Raw genomic sequence first — 23607 nt, 5'->3', positions numbered from 1 at the left:
ACTCCTGTAAAAATTATAGAATTCTTAGAACTCCCTAAGTAACTTTACTCGTCTGTTTTTCAAGAATATACGTGTGAAAACTGAAATGCAGCACTGTAAAGATCGTATTTTTTTTACAAGGTAAACCAACTTTGAAAAATCTGAAAATATTCCAATAAATCAACAACACATTAAATATTATGTCTGAAAATTTTCAGAATTTTCGAAAATTTAGAAATACCTTCACCGTAGTGTTTTTCTCTGTGAATCCGCAGCCCCTATGCCTGAAACAAAGGAACAGGTTCGAAAAATTCAAGAAATAAGAATGAAAAATTAAAAGGGTGGGTGGGTAGAGAATGGGGGATTGCCCCTTGGACTCAAGTAATTGAATTCTTGTCTTGAACGAGATTAAGATGGCAGCGGCGCCATTTGATACCCGTAAAAATAGTAGAATCCTAAATATTAATGTTAACAACAATAATACGTAATCCTACCGTTCTTACATTTAAATCAAGTCTTCTTACTCTCAAAACATAATCATGCAATATAATGAGTAAGGATTCGTCCACTCTTAACTCTCTAGACTTAAATCGAATTCAACTAATCAAACCCAAAAGGAACAATGGTGAGAGTAATGATTTGATGTGAAATTTCTATACTACCATTCCCAACACAAGAACAATAATAACAATAAGACATAATTAAATTAAATTGAAATTAAAACTAATTTAGAACTAAGATTGTGAATAACTAATTATGAATTTAAGACAACTAAATCTAAATAAGAATTTAAACAATAATCTAAATTGAAATGAAAAACTAATACTTTATTCTAAAAACTAAAATATGATTCTAAACTAACTAATTGAATGAATGTAAAAAAACTAGATCTAGATCTAAAAACTAATCTAGATCTATCTTTTTCTAACCTTAAACTCTATTAACATTAGCTTCCTAACCTAACTGCCCTTAACAAAGAGTCAAGCTTTTGTTTTTATACTTTCAGATCCAAAAATTGTGCATGGGCTTGGAGCCATGTTTTGGGCCGGAAAATCGGGCCCAAAACCCAATTTCTTTAGTCCAAAATGGGCTCTTCAGCTACAGTTGGCTTCGACAGATGTTTTGTCCACTTTTGCTCCTCTGATTGGGCCAAGGCTTGGACCATTGGAAAGCTCTTTCCGAGCCGGTCGTTTTGACATAAGATACTTCCAATTCCAAGGTCTGAGTCCAAAGATACGGCCTTTGGAAGTTCTCTCACGACTTGTGCACAAGCTTACGCCTCGTTGACTTTTCAGCTTTTGACCGAGCTTTACAAAGGCTTTGTCTCCTTGAATCTTGGCCTTTATTCACAAAACTCCTTAGCAACTGACCTTTGCTCCTTTATCTCGCTAAAGTGGCACATTTCTGCACATAATGGAGTTTGAAGCCTGAAATGCATAAAACATGTAATCGATTAACTCTTAATTATTACTCACATAATTGGTCTAAAAGTATGATGGTTAAGGGGTTAAAACTACAGTTTTTGGGCTCTTATCAGTCCAAAGATTCTCGTCTCCAATAATTACCTTGAAAGTTATTACCACCTTGGTTGGGCCTCAAAATGAGTTTATATTGTACTCTCCAACCGATGCATGTTGATAGTAACCGTGACATTCTAGAGTTGCATGAGAAGTGTCCAACGGACTTCGCAGATTGGCTAGCTTGCATGACTGGGAGAGATTTAGCTTGAGACTTGTTGAACTTGGAGGGATTCATAGAGAACTGATTAAATTTCTTACTCGAGTTTCAATTGCTGGTGGCCAGGCTGGCCAATGTAGACTTCAGTTCTTGATCTGCTTGTTCATGTGCTTGGTAGCCAAATTGCTTTGGCTCCCCCTCCATGCTAGCGATATCCTCATTGCTAGTAGTCCATTGTTGTGTTTCTTCAGCTAAATTATCGAGAAAGTTGTATGCTTCCTCTCCATCCATCGATGTAAACTTGCCTTTGTGCATTGACTGTATCATCTGCTTGTTCATCATCGAGAGTCCTCGATAGAAAAAATGAGCCAGTGTGCTCTTTCCGTATCCATGATGTGGACATGAGACTAGCAGATTATTGAATTTCTCCCAGCTTTGATGATATTCTTCAGTCACTTTCCCTTTGAAATTGCTAATGGCTTGTTGCATGGCATCTGTCTTCTGGGGTGGGTAGAACTTGTTCATAAACTTCGTTCTCAACTTCTCCCAGTTATCTATTGAATTGATCGACCGTGGCGCTTAACCATTCGGAGGCTTTTACCTTCGAGTGAGAGCGGAAAAAGAATCAACTTGATACTCTCATCTTTGATATTCTGGTTCTTGAAAGTTCTGAGGACTGATAGAAATTTGTTCATGTGAACATATGGCTAAACATTGTTTGAACCATTAAACTTTGGAAGCATAGAGATTACTGATGCTTTAAGTTCAAACTGGTTAGATTCTGTCTCTTGAAAAACAATACTGCTTGGTGGGTCTCCAATGATTGGTGAATAGAAATCACTCAGCTTCTTCCTTTGTTGTGCTTGCATGGGTGGGATAGTTTCAGGATTATTGGTGTCCACAACACCTCCATCATTGTGTGCGGCCATTGTATCAATCTCGTCTAGTATTCTTGCTATGCGAAGATGGTGAAAACTATCCTACTATGCTTGAATGCAATTAAACTAATATGCAACTATTCTAAATTATACTAATATGCAAAACTACTTTTCTTCAACTGGGTTGGGCTTTGCATCTAGTATCTCGCCAGATTGTCTAAAAAGTCGCCTCTTCTAGGGGTTATGGTGAATCACTTGGATTGCTTAAGTACCACGTCCCACAGACGATACTCTGTTTGTCAAGATTCAGACAAGAAACACTAGAGTTTGATTTTTCGCTGTGTTGGCTTACAACTTCAATTGTTGAAAAAATCTTAAATACAATTATACTAGAAAGTAATAAAACTAAACTAATTATGATGCAACTAAACTAAGAATGAAATAAAAAGAATGAAGATTCGACTAACCTGGATGGTAGATCTTGTCTTCGAGATGTCCTTCAAGCTTCTCTCTTTCTCAAAAGGATTGATGATGCGGCTAAAATTACCTTAAGATCCAAACTTCTAATCTTGAAAGAAAATGTTAAACATAAACAACTTAAAACGGCAGCGACGCCATTTGACCAACTCTTCCAGGGCTACAATTAATTATATCCCCCGATAAGAAGGGTTTGATTTTGGACTTCCTTTTTGTTTTGTGATGTGGTATATGGATGATGTAGATAGATGATGGTCGTTGAACAAAAAGAAGCGTATCAAAACCTAATTATCCCTCAATAAGTAAAGGATGAGTAGGGTATTGTTCCACTTTTAAGTGTATGTTTATATAAAGGACAGGACTGGAAAGGGGGTTTGAGGGATTAAAAACTATAATTGTAGAGATTTTAGATTCTAATGCTAAACTAAACTAACTAAACTTATACTAAAGCTAAGAATTGGAAATAGGGAGAGAATATGAGATAGATAGATTCAAGAGATTCAAATCCACCAATGCTTTTGATTCAATGACTTTTTGCTTCATGTTGTTCTCCAAGTAGACTACAATCGGCAATCGAAATGAGTCTTGATGCCTTTTTGGGTGAAACATCGTTAAACAATTAACTCTACTTAAGGTTGTTCCTATGTTCATGTTACTAGTATCTTCTTTCCTTTTATGTGAGCTTGGGCAGCTATTCAATGAATCGCCATCTAAGGCAAACATAAGGAATACTTCCTTTACTCTAAAACACTACATAATTAGAAGAAAAGTAGAGAATAATAGTATAATATTCAATTACAATAAATAAAACTCTATTCTAGCATTATATTCAATTGCAATAAATAAAAACATGTTACTAGCAAATATTCAATTGCAATAAATAAAACCCTAAACTAGCATGATATTCAATTGTAATAAATAAAAACCTTAATCTATACTTCCATCCCCTGGTGTGGGCAATGGAACTAATAACTAAAAACATAAAGAACTAACCCGATTGAAGAACACCATAAACCGTAAGAATCATTAAACCTTTAAGCACGGCTTCATCTCTTCCCTGAAGGAGAAGATTAGCCTTCCATATAGAAGGAAGAACACGAAGAACGAGAAGAAGAAGAGTCAAGAACATAAGACTAGAAAGACTAATTTATTAAGACTCAAATTAGTTAAAACCGATCTTTTATTATTAATCTCTCTCTCAAAGTTCGAGACAAGAATATAAGTGAATTGGCCTATTATATGAGGCACTTAGGTCCTCTATTTATAGGGGTTATAATGAGCTCTAGAAGCATTCCAAACCGTCATTTGTTTCCTAATACAAATAGACTTCTTTCAGAGTCCAACTTCATCTCCAAAACTGAGAAGAAATTGGCTATAGTGTCGATTCATGCATCTGGACGCACTATTTATGCGTCCCAGACTTAATCAATGCGTCTGGACGCTCGATCTATGTGTCCCAAACGCATGGGTCGCGTCTGGACGCATGATAGTCGCGTCTCAAACGCAAGACTCTATTTTTCCACCTTTGGTCTATTTTTCTTTCCTCTTTTGCGGGTTTTGGTCCAAGCAACGAATCCTTTGGTCTTGGGCTTCCAAATAGGCTTTAAAATAGGTCCAAGTCGCATCTTTAGTAGCTTCAATTCCTTAGCTTTTTCCATGATTGTCCACGGGCTTCCCATGTGATCCTTAATGCTCCGTATTGCTCTGTTTTACCCCTTTTTCTCTAATATTCTACAAAACTCTCTTTTTCACCTGTAGAATCTTAAAATATTACTTACAAACACTATTAGTCCACTAAGATGGCTAAACAAGAGGCATAATCGAGGGTTAAATAACACTTTTTGAGCACTTATCAAGCGCCGTCTGTGGGTACAGTAGGAATTGGGCCTACCTTATGTCAAAACGACCAACTTGGAAAGAGCTTTCCAATGGTCGAAACCTTGACCAAATCAGAGGAGCAGAAGTGGACGAAAAGTCTGCTGAAGTCAAATCTAGCTGAAAAACCTCTGTGGACTGAAGAAATTAGGTTTTGGGCTCGATTTTCCGGCCCAAAACATGGCTCTAGGCCCATGCACGAAATTAGGGATCTCTTTCTCTTCTTGGAAGGAGGAAAGGAGGCAGACTCATTAGCTAGACCTAGATCAGAAATAAATTAGCTTAGACTCCATTTTTTAATTAGTGATTTACTTGTTTTTAATTTAGCTTCTTGAATCATTGATAATTCTTCATTAGATTAATAAAAATAATTAGTTATTCATAAATTTAGTTTTGGTTTATTAAATTACTTAGATCTAAATTCAGTTATTAGTTGTTAATCATTTCTTAATTGTTAATTCAGTTGTAAATCCTTGATTAGATCAAATTAGTAAATTTATAATCTTTATATCATGTCTTGCTTAAATTCATGTAGAAATGATAGTTTAATGACTCAAGGCTAAAGCCTCCATTAGAGGGGTTTGAGGAAGCCTTGATGAAAACTTGATTTTGTTAGCTTAGAAATTGCTATGATAATCTATTCAATTCTAGAAAGTAATTAGTTCACCATGATAATAGGTTTGATTGCTTCACATGCTAGTTATTATTTGGTAGAGATTGCCATGAATAATTAGGGATTAGAAATACCAGCTCGTTATGCGAAAGCATTGAAATTTGGATTACGACATTTCTTTGTTAGTTGATTAAGTCGAATCAAGGTGGAATCGAATTCCCCTAATTAATTCTCTATTGTCAAGTTAGTATTTGAATTTCGTAATTTCGTTATTCGCATATTGATTAGTAGTTTCCTATCGTAGTATATTTCTGTCGTTACTCTCATTTACCTTGATAGACTGATAATCGTAGTTAACTTAGACTTCTAAAGAACTAGGCGTGGAATGAATCTTCTATTCCAACTATATTGTAATAGCATCGAGAGTAGAAAACTTTGATAATATAAGCGTAAATCTAGTTCTAGTTTTACTTGCGTTTGAGTCTCGTTGCTTATTCGCAGGAAAAACTATTCGTTTTACATTTTATCAAATGACGCCGTTGCCATCTTAGTTCGGTTTAGAATTGTTTTCATTAGTATTGTTAGTCTTCCCAAAGTCCTATTAAACCCACCCACCCTTGTTTGTTTCTAATAATGACTGTTTGGTTCAGAAACTTAAAAAATTTCAAAGAATAAGCCTGGAAGACGACTCATACAAGGCTAACTTCGAAATAGGATCGTGCTTGAAGCCGTCTGAACTCGAAGTTGGACTGAAAGCCCCCGCTCTACCTAGGCTAATTCTGAGCGCGACCCTCGCCCTCTTTTGGAAAAGCCCGATTTTCACTAGTTAGTTCAAACTTCCATTACTTCAAGTTATTCAGTGTTTCTAACTTGTTACACACACTGAGCTCGCGTATACAAGATGCTATTCATAAGAGAAGCAAGGAGGCATTCAGGTACTTCTTTCTTCCACTCCTCGCATCTCCTGTTAGTGGTTTATACTAGCATATCAGGATTGTTTTCAGTGTTGTCGTGTTTAGTTAAGATTGGTCTTAACCTTGCATGAGATTAATGTCAGGTAGAAGAAAAACGCCTAACGTAATCAACCGGTTTATATTAATACTAGGTTTATTTCCTACATAAACATTAAAGAAAAACATTAAGATTCGAAATATGAAACTAAGACAAAATACAATTTAACAAAGAAAAGGTGGAGAGCTAATCTTCCTCATGTGAAAATAACATTTAGTTGTTGATTTGAAAAGGTGAATTTGATTCTTCCTAGACTCATAGACAAGCCCTAATGGAAGAAAATTTGATCCCTAACATGTATGGCTCATTTCTAAACTCATACATGTTAGCAATTGGAATCAAGTAATGACTTATCTCTAAGCTCATTACTTGATTCCTAACTAGACACTACACCAACTATCATTTTGGGATAGGATGTAGGTCTAGTTGTTCTTCCTAACAACCTACCAAGCCAACAACAATTATTTTCCCTCACATGAGTTGGATTAACTCCCCAAAAGGGAAGTTAGCTCATGATCGTTGGAATAAAGGATTACAAACTTGAAGAACAAAAAGAGAGAGAGGAAGAGGAAGAAGAAAAACTAACTAAACTCACTTGCTTTTTATTTATTTTCTAGAAGAAAACCAAAGTTTCCTCCATTAAAACTAAAAACTAAAAACTAAATAATAAGAATGACTAAGGAACTAAAATAATACAAGGTAAGGAAAAGAAGTCGAGGGAGTAAATGGAGTGTCCCCCTTGTTTTGTTTTCTTCTTTATTTGAGAGACATCTCCTTTCCTCCCATGTGAAACATCAAACCACATTTACTTCCTTTTTATCCACCACATTAAAACAAAGTGACACCTTGCCATTTTTTCACTATTAACACCTAATCTAATTAATTATATGCAAGGTGTCAACTTTGCACCAATAATTTGTCATTTTTGTCTTGACATGCTCCATGATTGATGACTCATCCAATCTTGCGGGTCCGTATAGTGGGTCCTATGTCTCGTCCAGTGGCGGTCTGATCTTTGGGTAATTTTACAAGTTCCCGCCTATGCATAGAGTTCATCACCTTGATTGTCTGAGCAACTCACTTGTCGCATTCGGAGTCCTGGTTCAAGAGGTAGGAGCTTCAGAAGTTTGATGCTTCTGTGCGGATTTGGAAGAATTCATATACATGTCGCTCCTCGTGCTTTATTGCGAGTTTAAACCATATTTCCATGTTTATTTTCGAATACCGCAAAAAGTATGAAAACATATTTATTTCATGATTATTAAACACATAGTTAACCAAATTTATATGTCTCAACGGGGTTTCATAATACACTTTTGGGTGCTTATCACACTACCCCCAAAAAGCACTTTGCTTGTCCTCAAGCAAAGAAGAGATATTAAAATAGATAAGTGGCAAAAAATGTGTAGTCCTAACTAATTCTCGTTCCGCAGAGTGCGGTTGCATTGACCATATGCAACAAGGCCTTAAACCACTAGGAATTCCCTAGTGGACGAGTTATAGCCTCGTGAGAGTTTTCCAGAGAAGATACTCACAAACTTCATTTATACTACAACGACTTCAAAGACGTAAAACTCGCGTTCCTAAATTAATCTCAGATATCCATACATCTCCTTAGCAGGGAACGAGGATTGATTTCTTTGAAACTCAAGTTAATATGTATTCAATAATTAAAACATCTACATATGATCATACATGCAGTGAACTTTTCATTAAAATGTACTAGCAGGGTTGTTTCTGAATCCTTTGGAGAGTGTACCTAAATGGGTTCTCACAGGTATGTGTCAAAACATAATTTCACTCAAAATTTTTCCACTCAGGTTTTGTTAACTCCAATTTAACCCAGCAATGTGGGCACACGCTTCCTCACATCTCAATGATAAATGAGGAGGAGCTGATGTCGATCAATCACGTCTACTACTTATTATCACACCACCCTACTCCTAATTGAGCTAGAGGTCTTTCTTAAGTATTGTGGGGCTTAGGTGATAGTGTATAAGAAAATGGAAATGGATAATTAAAATTTACAAGTATGAGAGAATAGGGTCTTCATATATTTACACTAGAGAAATCTTTGTTTTCTTTCCTTCTTCTAACTGAGTTTTCCAACCTTGTTCTTAAGCCTTTAATGGATTTTTTTTTTTAGATGGCTTAAGAACATGATTCTATTTTTCTTTCTTGAAGTAAATAACTGACTTTTATTTGGGAAAAGTCTTTCTCTTTATTCTTTCCACATTTTATCCTATTTCTCATACTCATCACTTAGGTAGTTATGCACAACTCTTTAAGAAACTTAGCATGATGAGGTAACGTTTTAATCGCTTCGAGAAAAGGTAAGTTTATCGTTAGATTTTTGAAAACTTTCCTAATCTCATCGAAATTCGTATCCTTGTTTAACATTGCTAATCTCTAGGGAAACGGTGGTTTCTCTCTATATTTCGCGTATGGATCAACAGGATGTCTAACCTTGGCTTTCTGTTTCTTAGGTTGTGGTTTAACTGGTACCTCTACAGGGGTAGGATCTTCAGTTTCTAGTTCGGTATCTAGTTCAATATTTGGTGTAGGGACTACTAGTGGGGTAACTATAGGCATAGTTACGGCGTTATCAACCACTCTGCCAGAACGGAGAGTAGTGATGGCATTTAGCTCACATACGTTTTCATTTTCCTTACTAGTATTACCGTTTACCTCAAAGGGTGTGTTTGTTGTTTTAGGATTAGGTATCGCTTGACCTGGAAACACACCTTTTGGTTATACTTTCTCTTGTGCTAACTGTTGTAAGGAAAGTTGGATGGCTTGTAAAATCTGTTATTGGGTTTGTATAAAGGCGTCAAAACGATCTGGTTGTGGAGGAGTGTTAGCTATAGGTTGTGTGACAGGAACTATGTCACGTTGATTATTAATGGGTGGGCTGTGATAGTTATTATTTACCGGAACAATACCTCTATTAACATTATAATTATTATTGTTATAATTATTATAATTATCCTGACCTTGTCCTTGTCGTGGTGGAGCTTGGTTGTAATTGTTTGCTGGCCTAACATTTTGATTATTAAACCCTGGAGGTGTTACTTGTTGATTATTTCTCCAACTGAAGTTGGGATGTTGTCTCCAAGGGGCGTTAGGAATAGGATAACTATTAATTGAACAAACGTTATCTTATTGTGATGTTTGTTGTTCATAAGCAAGAGGACAATAGGAATCGGGATGCTCAGGACTCAAACAGAAATTACATGGATTGGAGTTGACATCCATGACGGGGATAGGCTTTTGTTGAACAGAAATAGCCTCTACCTTTTTAGTGAGAGATTCGATTAACGTTTTTAGTTCAGGATCAGGTTTAATCTCAAACATACCGGCGGCCTTAACTGTTGTAGAAGAACTAGCGGAGCGGGAGATATCGTTACTACCCCCTGATAAGCACCCAAAAGTGTATTATGAAACCCTGTTGAGACATATAAATTTGGTTAACTATGTGTTTAATAATCATGAAATAAATATGTTTTCATACTTTTGCAGGTATTCGCAGTAAACATGGAAATATGGTTTAAACCTGCAATAAAGCACGAGGAACGACATGTATATGAATTCTTCCAAATCCGCACAGAAGCATCAAACTTCCGAAGCTCCTACCTCTTGAACCAGGACTCCGAATGCGACAAGTGAGTTGCTCAGACAATCAAGGTGATGAACTCTATGCATAGGCGGGAAGTTGTAAAATTATCCAAAGATCAGACCGCCACTGGACGAGACATAGGACCCACTATACGAACCCGCAAGATTGGATGAGTCATCAATCATGGAGCATGTCAAGACAAAAATGACAAATTATTGGTGCAAAGTTGACACCTTGCATATAATTAATTAGATTAGGTGTTAATAGTGAAAAAATGGCAAGGTGTCACTTTGTTTTAATGTGGTGGATAAAAAGGAAGTAAATGTGGTTTGATGTTTCACATGGAGGAAAGGAGATGTCTCTCAAATAAAGAAGAAAACAAAACAAGGGGACACTCCATTTACTCCCTTGACTTCTTTTCCTTACCTTGTATTATTTTAGTTCCTTAGTCATTCTTATTATTTAGTTTTTAGTTTTTGGTAAGAAAAGCTTGTAATAGTTTTAATGGAGGAAACTTTGGTTTTCTTCTAGAGAATAAATAAAAAGCAAATGAGTTTAGTTAGTTTTTTTTTTCCTCTTCCTCTCTCTTTTTGTTCTTCAAGTTTGTAATCCTTTATTCCAAGGATCATGAGCTAACTTCCCTTTTGGGGAGTTAATCCAACTCATGTGAGGGAAAATAATTGTTGTTAGCTTGGTAGGTTGTTAGGAAGAACAACTAGACCTACATCCTATCCCAAAATGATAGTTGGTGTAGTGTCTAGTTAGGAATCAAGTAATGAGCTTAGAGATAAGTCATTACTTGATTCCAATTGCTAACATGTATGAGTTTAGAAATGAGCCATACATGTTAAGGATCAAGTTTTCTTCCATTAGGGCTTGTCTATGAGTCTAGGAAGAATCAAATTCACCTTTTCAAATCAACAACTAAATGTTATTTTCACATGAGGAAGATTAGCTCTCCACCTTTTCTTTGTTAAATTGTATTTTGTCTTAGTTTCATATTTCGAATCTTAATGTTTTTCTTTAATGTTTATGTAGGAAATAAACCTAGTATTAATATAAACTTACTCACTAGTTCTCTAAGAGTAACAACCAAGTTGTAGATGTCCTAACCTTTAGGTTGGTTCGATCCTTACTTCAACTTTACGAATGCGAAGATTGTGAGTAAGGAACTTTGAATTCGCTTTTGCACCAAATTAGAGAATCAATCTTTAAATGTAGTAAAAGTGTAATATCAAAATGGTGCCGCTGCTGTTCTAAAGCCATAGGACTTGTGCTACAGATTGGAAGTTGCATCAAGGGGGAACCCCCACTCTCTTCCTTTCTTCCTTTTAGTTTCGTTCTTACGTTTTTTGTTAAATTTTGTATTTTTGTCTCGCAATAGACCTGTTCGCTCACGAATTTTTTGTTGCACTTCCAGGTACCAAAAGTTAGGACTGGGAAAGTATACTGCAGGCAATTATAAGACTTCTGTGAAAAGTTGAACTAATTGTGGCATATTTGACACGCGTGCGCGTGGAAAGACTCGCGTCCGCAGGTGTACCCCGCGTCCGCGGGTGTATTTCCTTGTTTGCTTCTCCTGTTCAACCTCCAGCATCCACTGATACACCCTGATCCATATCCAGGCCTAACTCTCTGAACCAGTACCTAAAAATTTCGAATATCTATTGGGATTAATCACGTCGACGATTGAAACGTCTGTTTCACTCTTTGGCGGTTTAGCAGGAAGCTACAGGTTCCAACGTTTTACTGTTTTTTTTATTACATGAATTCCATGTACGTAGTTATTATAAATTAGTTTATGGATTATTATTTACGTCTTAGGCTAGAAATATGCATGAATCATATTAATACGCCCGTAAATATTTATATGCGATTAAGTGGGTATGAATTGCATATTAATGTATATGTACATACCAATTGTACTGTTTTGCATGGGTATCTATATTTGTATGTATAAGTGTCTATTATTGCATGTTTAGTATTTCTCTACGTATACGTACACGGTATTGTCTAATAAGTCGATTTTGTGAAGAAAGAGGAGAACATTCCAACGAGGGTTAAAATCTGAGTTGGGTAAGTTGTTTCCAAACCTACGGGTAAAGTCGCTCTCTATATGACAGGCCTCTTACCTTATGTCGAATGTAAAGATCTTTCGCAATCTCAATGAGTATTGTCGAAATCGAATTATTATGCAATACAAGAGTCGATTTTTAGTTTATTTTAGTTTATGTATAATAATTTTTGCATGTTTAGTTTTGTCGATGATTTATCCGCGTATGTATACTATATTAGCATGCTAATGTATTTAGATACGTATGAGTGATTCAAATTTGCCGCTACTATTGATATATCGTTTTAAATATCGATTTACAAATTAGTGTACATATACATATTATTCTTGATGTATATTTGCCCCATGACGTATGAAAGTATTTATCGATGACACAAGCTTGCCTATTAGTATAGCTATCGTTCATTATAATTATCTTGAGTAGAGTATCTTCACATGCTACCGTACATAGTATTGTATGAGTAGATCATATTTGCATGTTTGTATTTTAACCCTTGCATAAATCTTTAAAAATAATAATAATAATAATAATAATAATAATAATAATTAAAAACAAATTAAATTAAAATTAATACCGCCTTTGCATAAATTTTAATTCCATAAATCTTAATCATATTCCAATGGTGTCTAGGAAACTTGAAAGATTGAGGTTACTTAATTAGAACCGTGCTTGCACGGAAAGCCTCCCTCATATCTCTCTTGTGACCTGGCTGTTGGTTTATGCACACGTATTCCTAGCTTCACTACTACGTTAGCAGCAGCTTAGGCATATGTTGTTCAACTCTAATGCTTAAGATAATAATAAAATTTGAGTCCTCCTAAATTCCTTCTGTAAGTTAGATCTAATTTTATGCTTGCATGAGATTAAGGTCTGGTTCCACTAAAGAAATTGAACATACCTATCGTCGAAAAAAATACGATAATCAATTGCGTAAGTTCTCACCTAAAAATTACTCTTCTTCTGTTAATTACCTTCATCATGATCCTTCATCGCCATCAACTTCTGTCATTATGATTGACGATCCTCCACCAGCAGAGAAGCCCCTCTCGGACTTCTATACTGCATTACAGGAAGGACCTTCTTCCTGCAACAAACTTGAGGACATTGTCGGTGATTTTCGTATCCCACCAAACGTTTTCAGTTTGTTACCTATATATCATGGTTTGGAGCACGAAAAACCTTACAATCATCTTCGTGAGGCTTCAACAAGTGGCAACAACATTTCACCATCCAAAGAAGCTCTAAGGAACAACTCTTGCTTCGACCGTTTCCATTCACTTTTCGAAAAAAGCGTCAATTTGGCTAGCGGGACAACACCCACAGTCCATAGACACATGGAATAAACTAGTTCAAGCTTTCATGCTTCAGTTTTACACTCAGAAAAAAACAACTGAAATGCTTCAGAAAATTCAATTCTTTCGTCAAAATGCTCATGAATCCTTTACAGAAGCATGGAGTCGTTTTACTGATCTTCTGTTAGAATGTCCTCATCACCAACTGGACAAAGCTGTCCTTGTTCGTTCATTCTTTAATGGTCTTTCCGATCATCAAAATGAAACTCTTGATATAATGAACGGCGGTTGCTTCATAGACAAAGGAGCTACCAAAGTTTATACTTTTCTTGAAAAACAAGTGAAAAAAGGTACACACTGGGGTAACACTGAGTCGTCTAGGTCATCAAAGGACAATGTTACAAAGGCCACATCTATTTTTGAGGTAAAACCCGATCCCGAAATAAAAAATTTGATAGAATCCCTAACTAAAAAAGTAGATGCCCTTGCAGTTCAAGTAAACGATCAACTACCAAAACCAGTCATGAACGTTGACACCGCCCCATGTGTCCTTTGTCTTAGTCCTGACCATCCTGATGCATATTGTCCCTTGTTATATGCTTCCCCTACTCAACAATCGGAGGAGGCATGTGCATTCAACATTCCCAATGCACCGTGGAGACAACATCCGAATTTTGCTTGGCGCCAAAATAACCAACAAATGGGGACTCCTCTAGGTTTCGCTAATCCACCTGTTCGACCTACTGATAAAAGATAAAAATGATAGTTTACCTACGAAATGAACGATGAATCTCAAAACGTAAGTAAACTAAAACTTTAACGTGTCTATATTTATCAAGTTTTCTACTCTCAATTCTATCGAAATAGAGTGGAGTAACAAATTCGTTCCACTCCTAGTTCTCTAGCATGGAATGCTTTCGTAGTTAACTAATCGGTCTTAAGTCCAATGAGAGCTTTACGAAGGGTGTTATACTACGATACAATATGAAATTGATTATGTTGAATTTAAACTACGAATGCTATGGAAATATGATTGCTTTGAAATCTAGATAAAGGATTAGAGGGGAATTGAATCCACCTCGAATCCAACTTAATAACCTAGCATAGATTCTTGTATCTCGATTCTTACGTTCTTACGGCAAGAATTTCTAGTTCTAATCCCTAGTGTTCATGGCATTTCTACCAAATACTAACTAGCATGTGAGGTCACTACTAAAAAAATGACATATTATGACGCATGTTTTTTATCTATCTTGACGGCTTTGTTAAAAACCGTCAAGATAGGTGTTTTAGTAATATATTTATGACGGCTATTACAACATTATGTCGTGTATGACACAAGCGTCACAAAATTATAATAAATTTATGACGGCTATTGCAACATTATGTCGTGTATGACAGAAGCATCAAGAAAATATAATAAATTTATGACGGCTGTTGCAATATTATGTCGTGTATAACACAAACGTCAAGAAAATATAATAATTTTATAATTGCTGTTACAATATTATGTCGTGTATGGCACAAGCGTCAAGAAAATATGATGATATTTCTTAAAACAATCAAATTAGCAATAGAATAAACCGTCAACCTTCTCACAATTTTTTGGTCACTCTCTTTGGTCCATTTTGGCTTTCAATTAAACCGTCAACTTGTTGGGCACCAACTTTGGTCCATTTTGGTTTTCAATTAAACCGTCAGCAACTTAATCGAAAAAAAAGGAATACCAAAATCAATAGACTCATCACTGAGAATTGAACCGTCAATAGACTCCTCACTTAAGGAAACAGCTTTATCCAAAAAGAAACTTATCGTATCAAAAAAAAAACTTAGGAAACAACAATAATGAGAAATTCAAGTTTCCCTCGCGATGAAAATTCTCCCGCTCACCCCAATTATTTTTCCCTCTCGCCGGATATTAAGGGATTGATATTAGGTTACGCCTATACATCTTTCTTCCCCTTCCATTGCAAACCCTAACAGTTGCGCCAATTTTTTTCTTCGTTTCATTGGTTTCTCGCACACTCACTTCTTCACTTCTTAGCTGCGCTTAAACTTGTTTGAGAAGGGATCAGTCTGATTACTACTACAACAAAGCTTTTTGAAATCTAAAAGTAAGTATGTTTTTTGTTTATCTCTTTTTTCTTGTTTAAATTGTTTGTAGAAATATTTGTTATTGCATTCGAATTTTTTGTTCAGTCTGAGGTTTAAATCATCTGAAAAAATGCAACAATATTATGTTTTTTTGGTTTCTGGTTGTTCATTGTAATATGGATCCTGAACAGTGAACACGTACTGTTCTAGTTTGCTTGTTATTACTAGGTCCCCATCTACTTATCTGTTTCATCAATTGTAATATTACGCATACATGACTGCATCGGTAATGGAAAAAACTCAGTATTGGGTATTGGCTGATAATAATTGCACCATTATACCTGTGACATTTAATATCATCCTCCTGCTACCTCTGGATGGATTTGGCCTCCCCAAGAAGATGAAAAAGTTAAAAATATTGTTTAAAGCTTGAAGTTGTTGTAGTTGTATTCTTTCGCATCACGATAGGATGTCTATGTACATATTCTTGTGTCCCATGTTTCAGCAGTTTTTGGTAATGTTTTTCACTATTCATCTTAATTTGGTAGGATGGAATTACATTTCAGTAGTTACTCTCTTTAATGAGCTTTCTCACTCAACTTAATTTTGTTTCTCTCCCTTAGTTAAATAGACTCATGGTCCTTACTGATTATATCATTATCCCAAATCCTTTTAGGAAATGGCCGCCATTACTGGCGTGGTGTGTTACTTGGGGAAATTAGCTATGTTGGGTTTAGATGTTTAGTCTCTCAAGTAAGGCATTTAGGCACTATCTCATGTGTGGAATTATGCCCTTTGATTTCTTGAGCTAGGTTTCCTTTGGTTGTCTTTATTTTTCTTCTGTTTGACCTTATAAGTTTTTTTTTATGATGACATGCCTGATTTCATTGGGTGTGAGAACTGAGAGTTGCACATCTGATATGTTCTGAACTTGTGAGACAAGGAGCCAAACTAGTTGGGATGTTGTTGCCTACACATGCAATTGATATTTGTACTTGTCAAAAAGAATATGCATAGATCTCACACCATTTGTCGAGAGAGTCTTTCACACACCCTTTTTTTCTGGTAAAGTTCCAAACACCCTTTGCTATCTAGTTTTACGCTCTGTTTTACTCTAAGAACAGCTGTAAAACTCTCTCAAGTACTCCAAAGCTTCGGTGTTTCCATTGCAAACCTTCCACAATGATTCCACCTCTCCTTTGGAACTGTACCCCAATCCTCACAATCATCAAAGAAGGCTAGTAGCTTCGAATAAAATAAATCGTAGTTCATCACAAGGAAAGGAACAGGATGTTCTGATCCAACCCTTTCAAGCTAAATCAATGCAAGGATCTCAAACATCTCATCTAGAGTCCCCACACCACCTGGGAGAGCGATAACAACTATAATGATCGGAAAAGACATCTCATTGCAAAGATCCACCAATCCATGTTTCCTGGCAGAGAAAAACCTACACTTTTGGAGCAATATGAGGTTCTCATCCTTAACCCTTGATCATGATCTTCTAGTAATGTGGAGCTCTTTACCTATCTTAAACCCGCCGACTGGTTTCTTTGCTTGCAGTGCACCTTTAGTTGCAGCATCCATGAGACCTGGACCAACTCCTGTCCATGTTGTGCAGTCTAAAAGATTTCCAATCTCTCTCACCAACTCTACTGTTTGCATGTAATGTGGATGGCCTGGCCCCATTCTTGAAGAACCCAGGTAAACGACTCCCCTTCCAAGCTTGTGTATGAGTGCATAGCAGTTATGTATCTCTTTCTTCACCTCATCTGGGCTTGTTCTTTCATCAAATTCACTCTTGCACATAAACACTCTTCTTGAATGACCCCTTGGCTTTAAAAACTTGAATTTTGTTGTCTGCTTATCCATTTTCTACTAGCCCCTTTAGGAAGTCCTGCACTATGTCTTGCACAAGCATCTGCTGCGAGGTTAGTCACTCTTCATGCACTGGTGGTGCTGCTTATCACTTTGTGGGGTTGGAAGTAAAGTTTTTCCAGACCATGCCCTCCACCAGCCCCACTTGACCATCTGCAGACCATAATAGTCCACAACTACCACTCCAGGGTCCCTCAAAGGGCCACTGCAGGCCACACATCCACTCACCTTAGGCCATTGCAGGCCACATCAACTCACCTTAGGCCACTATCAGGTCTAGAAAACCTTATAATGGGTCTAGAAAAGTGACCACCTGCTAATGCACGATAGTACCTATCCCTACAATATACTGGTCTTCCATCAGCAGCCTCAGTAGCAGCTACTGCTAGATCATCATCTCCCATCACATCCTTTGGCAATCTTAGGCTAATAGCATGCAATAGTGCACTGAGTGATAGAAATCTTTTGGACAATGATTATCGTAAACACCAATGCCTTTCAGTTGGAAAACGAGTACTAGAGTAGCCAAGAGTCAAGTCTGTTTAAAGTTCAAAATAATATATTCTAGGAGATAAAGTTTGATGCGCTAATAAAGTGAGGTATATGCGTTTATTTCTTGGCAAGTACCTGCTCCCAAGGGTGCTGTTAGGAGCATGCCCTCACGTTCCTAAGGCTTGCTAATTCTTTTTAAGATGCACTGTTGTACTTGGCTCCCCCTAATATCTTGTTGTCCATGTTACCTCAGGCTTTTTTGTTTTGAAAGAAGAAAATAAAGACTAAATTGCTTATCTCAGCTTCTTAGTGTATGTCAAAGGTCATTTTCTGCCCTTTGTTTGTTTGAACCCACTGCCCTTATAGAGGAGTCTCGCTTATCGTAGCTCATCTCGAACTTCAGTTTCATTACGTGTAGTTAGGAAGCAAGCAACCTGTAGCTATGAGTGAAATGTATGGCCATTGACCATGCTTATTATCTCGCCCGAGCAATTGCTTTCTTTCCCATATAAGTTTTTTTTTTTTTTTTTTGTCAATTCCTCTGATTTATTTCTTCAGTAAAGTACTTACACAAATTTGTTCACCTTTAGAGTAAAACCGATGTTGTTCTCTAGTTAGTATGCTAAAAGGATACTAAGTACTTCTCAAAAATGGGGCAAGAACCGATACCACATTCACTCGATGGTAATATAGTCGACAGGCAGAATTGGAAGACCTTAGAATGATCGATGCATTACAAAGATCACCGCACCTAGGCTCTGAACTAAGCCCTTCATATCCAGCTGCAACTTAAGACAAGCGTGCTTCTGGGCCGGAGTTGTTGGCTGACCCGGGCTCCATTCCATCTCTATGCCTCAAATTCATGTTGAGGGAGAAGGAGGAGTTCAGCTAGATCAGATCCAGAAACAGCCAGCGCCTAACCCGCCACGTAAAGACTGTTTGACTCGAGGGGTGATCTTCCTATCAGCAAGGTTAGGAAACAGATTGACTGTTTAGTTATGAAAGTGTCCAATGGCCTACTGGTTAGACTTGGGAGGTCGGGCCCAATGTCTTAGGTTTGATTAACACCTTCACTAGGGGATTTAAGGGGTTTAGGGAATACAAGTTCTAACTATGAAATAAAATAAAGTAATGATGGTCTTTTATAGTTTGTTCCTTTTCCTTTTCTTGAAGTGTGTCCTATCAGCCTAATATTACGCTTTACATTATTTGTTGTCACTGGATCAGGAGGAAGGTCAGTCCTGTTTTAGGAACTTAATGCAATATTTTATGGGTTAGAGGGTTGTATGTTGTGTTAATGCAAGGAAGGTAATTGTTGCTTGAGACTCCTTAAGAACAACCAATATCTTGTTAGATGCTGAAAAACCACCTTTGTACTGCCTCAATTTATCGGCATCTATAGCTGGACTGGTGCCCACTTTTGTTAGTGCATCTTTGTGTCGTGTTTAGACTTTATAGAGATGAAAAGAGTTGATGACCATTTATACTTTTTAGATTTTAAAGATGCGTATGGATGATACTTTTTTATCAAGATGATATGTTCTTCTTTTCAAAGAAGAAATGTTCAATTTCAGTTTACCCTTGAAGGATTAAAGTTTGCAGCTGCAATTGGTATCCCAAGAAGTGTTATTTCTCATACTAATTGCAAGTATATAAAAAGAACAGAGATGATTGTAATTTCTTTGTTGACTTATGTAGCTAATGAAGTTGGCTAACACTAGGACATATACAAGCGCGGACCTTATTGAAATTCATTTGGAGTTTATCGAGTACATCGAGAAATTTATCTCGGCATAGGTATGTGCACCATTTATATATATTTTATGTTTGATAGGTTTTTGGGGGTTGTATATGAAAGCTTTATTCTGAAGATTTTCCACCATACATTTTGAATTTAGGTATGATTTCTTATGTTCTTTCCTTTGTCATAGTTGATTGTATCTCTTTCGTTTAGTAGTTATTGACTTAGTGTGCTAACACATTGTTTGTGTATTTTTTTAATATTGTATAGAAGTCGTTATATGATTATAATTTTAGTTTACTTATTAAACAAACTAACACATTCTTTTTCATATTTTTTTTAGGTTATAAGTGAGATAACACGGTAGCTCAATTAAGTTTGTTTGAGATGGATCGGTTGATTAGCAATTTGTTAGATGGGTTATGTAAATTGCATTATTGTTGGATTATGAGACTTGATTTTGAATCAAGTGCTCAAGTTATTTAATTTTTTTCTCGGTGAATAAACCATGTAATATGAATAAGTTCTTAGGATGATTTATGTTGTTAATAAAAGTATGATTCTTGTTTCTGTAATGGACTCCAGCTGTCAAGTGTCTGAATGTATTGGTGGTGTCGGAATGTATTGGTTTACAGGAATTTCAAATTTACAGGAATTTTCAGATTTACAGGAAAAAATAAAAGGAGATATGATGGCTTCCAAAGAACTGTCGTGTGGCATACCAATTCTTGACAGTTTTTAGTGTTAATTTCTTGACACTTTTGTTTATCAGGATGACACTTACATAAAAACAGTCATAAATGAAGGTTTAGTTCTTGACACTTTTTCTAATAAATTATGACGGTTAAGTAAAACATGTCATGCAAAAGGATCCAGTTATGACGTTTATAAATGAGTTTTTGTCATATTAAGTTCGAGCTTTGATGTCAGCTTCTCCAGAACCGTCATCAACTTTATGACGTTTTTTGTTAACTTTTATGACGGGATCTATAATGACAGTTGAATTTTAAACAAAAAAATGTCATTAAATCTGTTTCATGACGGCTAAAAGCCGTCATCACAAGTCATTTTTTTAGTAGTGGGTCGTCCACCCATTCTCATGGCGAATCACGACCTTCTAGAGTGGAATAGATTCTACAACAATTTTACACTATACCACTAAGTTTTCATCAAAGCTTCATCAACCCCTCTAATGGAGGTTTTAGCCTTGAGTCATCAACCCATCATTTCCCATTGAATTATAACTACACATCATATTAAAATTCTAACTTAACTAATTTAACTAACAATGTTCAATCTACTTAAACTACGAAATGATAATCAACAAGAATTAAAACTAGATCTATAAATTGAAATGACAAAAATCGAAATTGACAAAATAACTATTTTATTTATCTAACCAATCAAGAACAATGATTCAAAGACTTAATCTAAAACAAGAATTGAAAATGGAACTTAAACTTAATTAATCTACTGAAAACTAGATCTAGAATTCTATATAGTTTTGGGTCTAACTAGCTACCCTTAACAAAGAGCTAAGCTTTGGTTTTTATATGTTCAGATCCAAAAATCGTGCATGGGCTTGGATCCATGTTTCGGGCCAGAGAATCAGGCCCAAAACCCAATACTTTTGGTCCAAAAAGGCCTCTTCAGCTGCAGTTGACTTCGACAGACTTTTCGTCCACTTTTGCTACTCTGATTGGGCCAAGGCTTGAACCATTGGAAAGCTCTCTCCGAGCCTATCGTTTTGACATAAGGTAGGCCCAATTCCGAGGTCTGAGTCCAAAGATATGGTCTTCGGAAGTTCTATTGACTTTGTGCACTGTTTCTGCCCGCGTGGACTTTGACTTTTTATCTTTTGACCGGGCTTTACAGAGGCTTTGTCTTCTTGAAAATTGGCTTTTAATCACAGAACTCCTTAGCAACCGACCTTTGCTCCTTTATCTCGCTAAAGTGGCACATTTCTGCACATAATGGACTTTGAAGCCTGAAATGCATAAAAACACGTAATCAGTATTAACTCTTAATTATTACTCACATAATGGGCTAAAAGTATGACTGTTACAGGGTTAAAACCACAGTTTTGGGCTCTTATCACCTACCAACAATTTTATTCCATACCGCCAAGGAAATAATCAACAATACCAACAAGGTCAATTTCAAAATAATTCAAATGCTAACTATCAAACCAATTGCAGCCTTATTCCAGCTAATCCAGATCCCAATTATAATCAACAACTTCTCAGCAATAATCGTGAACTACTACCTGTTGCACAACCTGCGCAACCCGTTTCGGATAGGACAAACGAGACTTTCTTAGCTTACATGAACCAACAGTCTCAAATTTTAACGTCTATCCAACAATCACTTCAACAATTGGCTCATGAGAAGAGTCAGAAAGGCGTGTTTCCTGGACAAGCAATTCCAAACCCTAAACCAGCAAACACAACCTTTGAACTTACTAATGCACCTGGTACAAGCACCTCCAATCAAGGTGAGGTGCATGCAATCACTACTCTACGATCTGGAAAAACGGTAGACAATCAAATACGTATGCCAGATGATCAATCAAATGAATCCGAAGGTTCCAATGAATCTATTTCTAATAATGAACCTACGGATGATTCACCAGATCAAACAAAGTCAACATCTTAGAATTTAGGAAATAAGCAAGAAGACCCCTTTTCCAAATTCTGCCCCAAGGCACCATTTCTTGCACGCTTGGCAAAGAATAAACCTGATGAGAATTTTGCGGAAATTCGAGAGACTTTTAAAAATTTGACGATCAACTTGCCTTTTCTCGATGCCTTAAAACTATTACCAAAACATGCAAAATTTCTGAAGGATATGTGCACCACAAAAAGGAGAACTAATGTTCCTCAACAAGCGTTCCTCACCGAACAGTTTCCATCCATCATAGAACACAATGGTATAGTCAAATAGAAAGACCCTGGTAGACCAACGGTTCCATGCACCTTAGATGACAAATATACGGCTACTGCGCTACTAGACCTAGGAGCTAGTGTGAACTTACTTCCATATTACTTATTTAAACAACTAGGTCTTCATGAGCTCAAACCTACCACCATGACTCTACAGTTAGCCGATCGTTCCATAAAGTATCCAAAAGGAATTGTGGAAAACGTCCTCGTAAAAGTCCAAGACTTCTTCTATCCTGTAGACTTTGTTATTTTGGATACAGAAGTTGCATGTGATTCCATTCCTATCATCTTAGGACGCCCGTTCCTAGCAACCTGCTAATGCTCTTATTAACTGTAGGGATGGTTCAATGACCATGTCCTTCGAAATCTATCGGTAGAGGTAAATGTGTTCAAATTGATGAAACAAATTCCGAGCGACATTGATGGTGAGGTGAACGGGGGTTGACAAAGATTCCGCAAGAGTATTTAACAAACTCGTTTCCAGAAGATGAAATATACCAATTTCTTTCCTTTAGCGAATCCGAGTTTGAGGACGATGATTATACACAAGAAGTAAATGAGTTATTAGAGTCAATACCATTATTTGACCCTACGACTGTGATGTCCAGTAACTTGGATGAACATCAATCTGTTTACTGCATGGATGATGACTTTCCTCAAGAATCTTTAATACCCACTCCGCCCACCCCTGATTTAAAACCTCTTCCTTTGGAATTAAAATACGTACAGCTTGATCCAAATGGTCGTCACCCAGTTATCATTTCTTCACAATTAACTGACGATCAGGAAGCTCGTTTAATTAATGTCATTCAACAACATCGTTCTACTATTGGATGGTCCCTCGCTGACATTAAAGGCATTACACCTACTGTGTGCACCCATCGCATACACCTTGAAGAAAATGCTAAGACGTCGCGTGAACCGCAGCGTCGACTAAACCCTACCATGAAAGATGTGGTACGAGACG

The 23607-nt window shown here is 36.6% G+C and overlaps 1 pseudogene; it reads right to left on the bottom strand.

The window, feature by feature from the left end:
- Nucleotides 1-15317: 15317 nt before the first annotated feature.
- LOC147524995 (uncharacterized) lies at nt 15318-17969 on the bottom strand (annotated as a pseudogene).
- Nucleotides 17970-23607: the final 5638 nt, after the last annotated feature.

Source organism: Coptis chinensis, chromosome 1 (assembly GCF_015680905.1).
Source record: "Coptis chinensis isolate HL-2020 chromosome 1, ASM1568090v1, whole genome shotgun sequence".
Taxonomy (NCBI): domain Eukaryota; kingdom Viridiplantae; phylum Streptophyta; class Magnoliopsida; order Ranunculales; family Ranunculaceae; genus Coptis; species Coptis chinensis.
The sequence above is the reverse complement of the archived record's forward strand: the minus strand, read 5'-3'. Positions and strand labels throughout refer to the sequence as shown.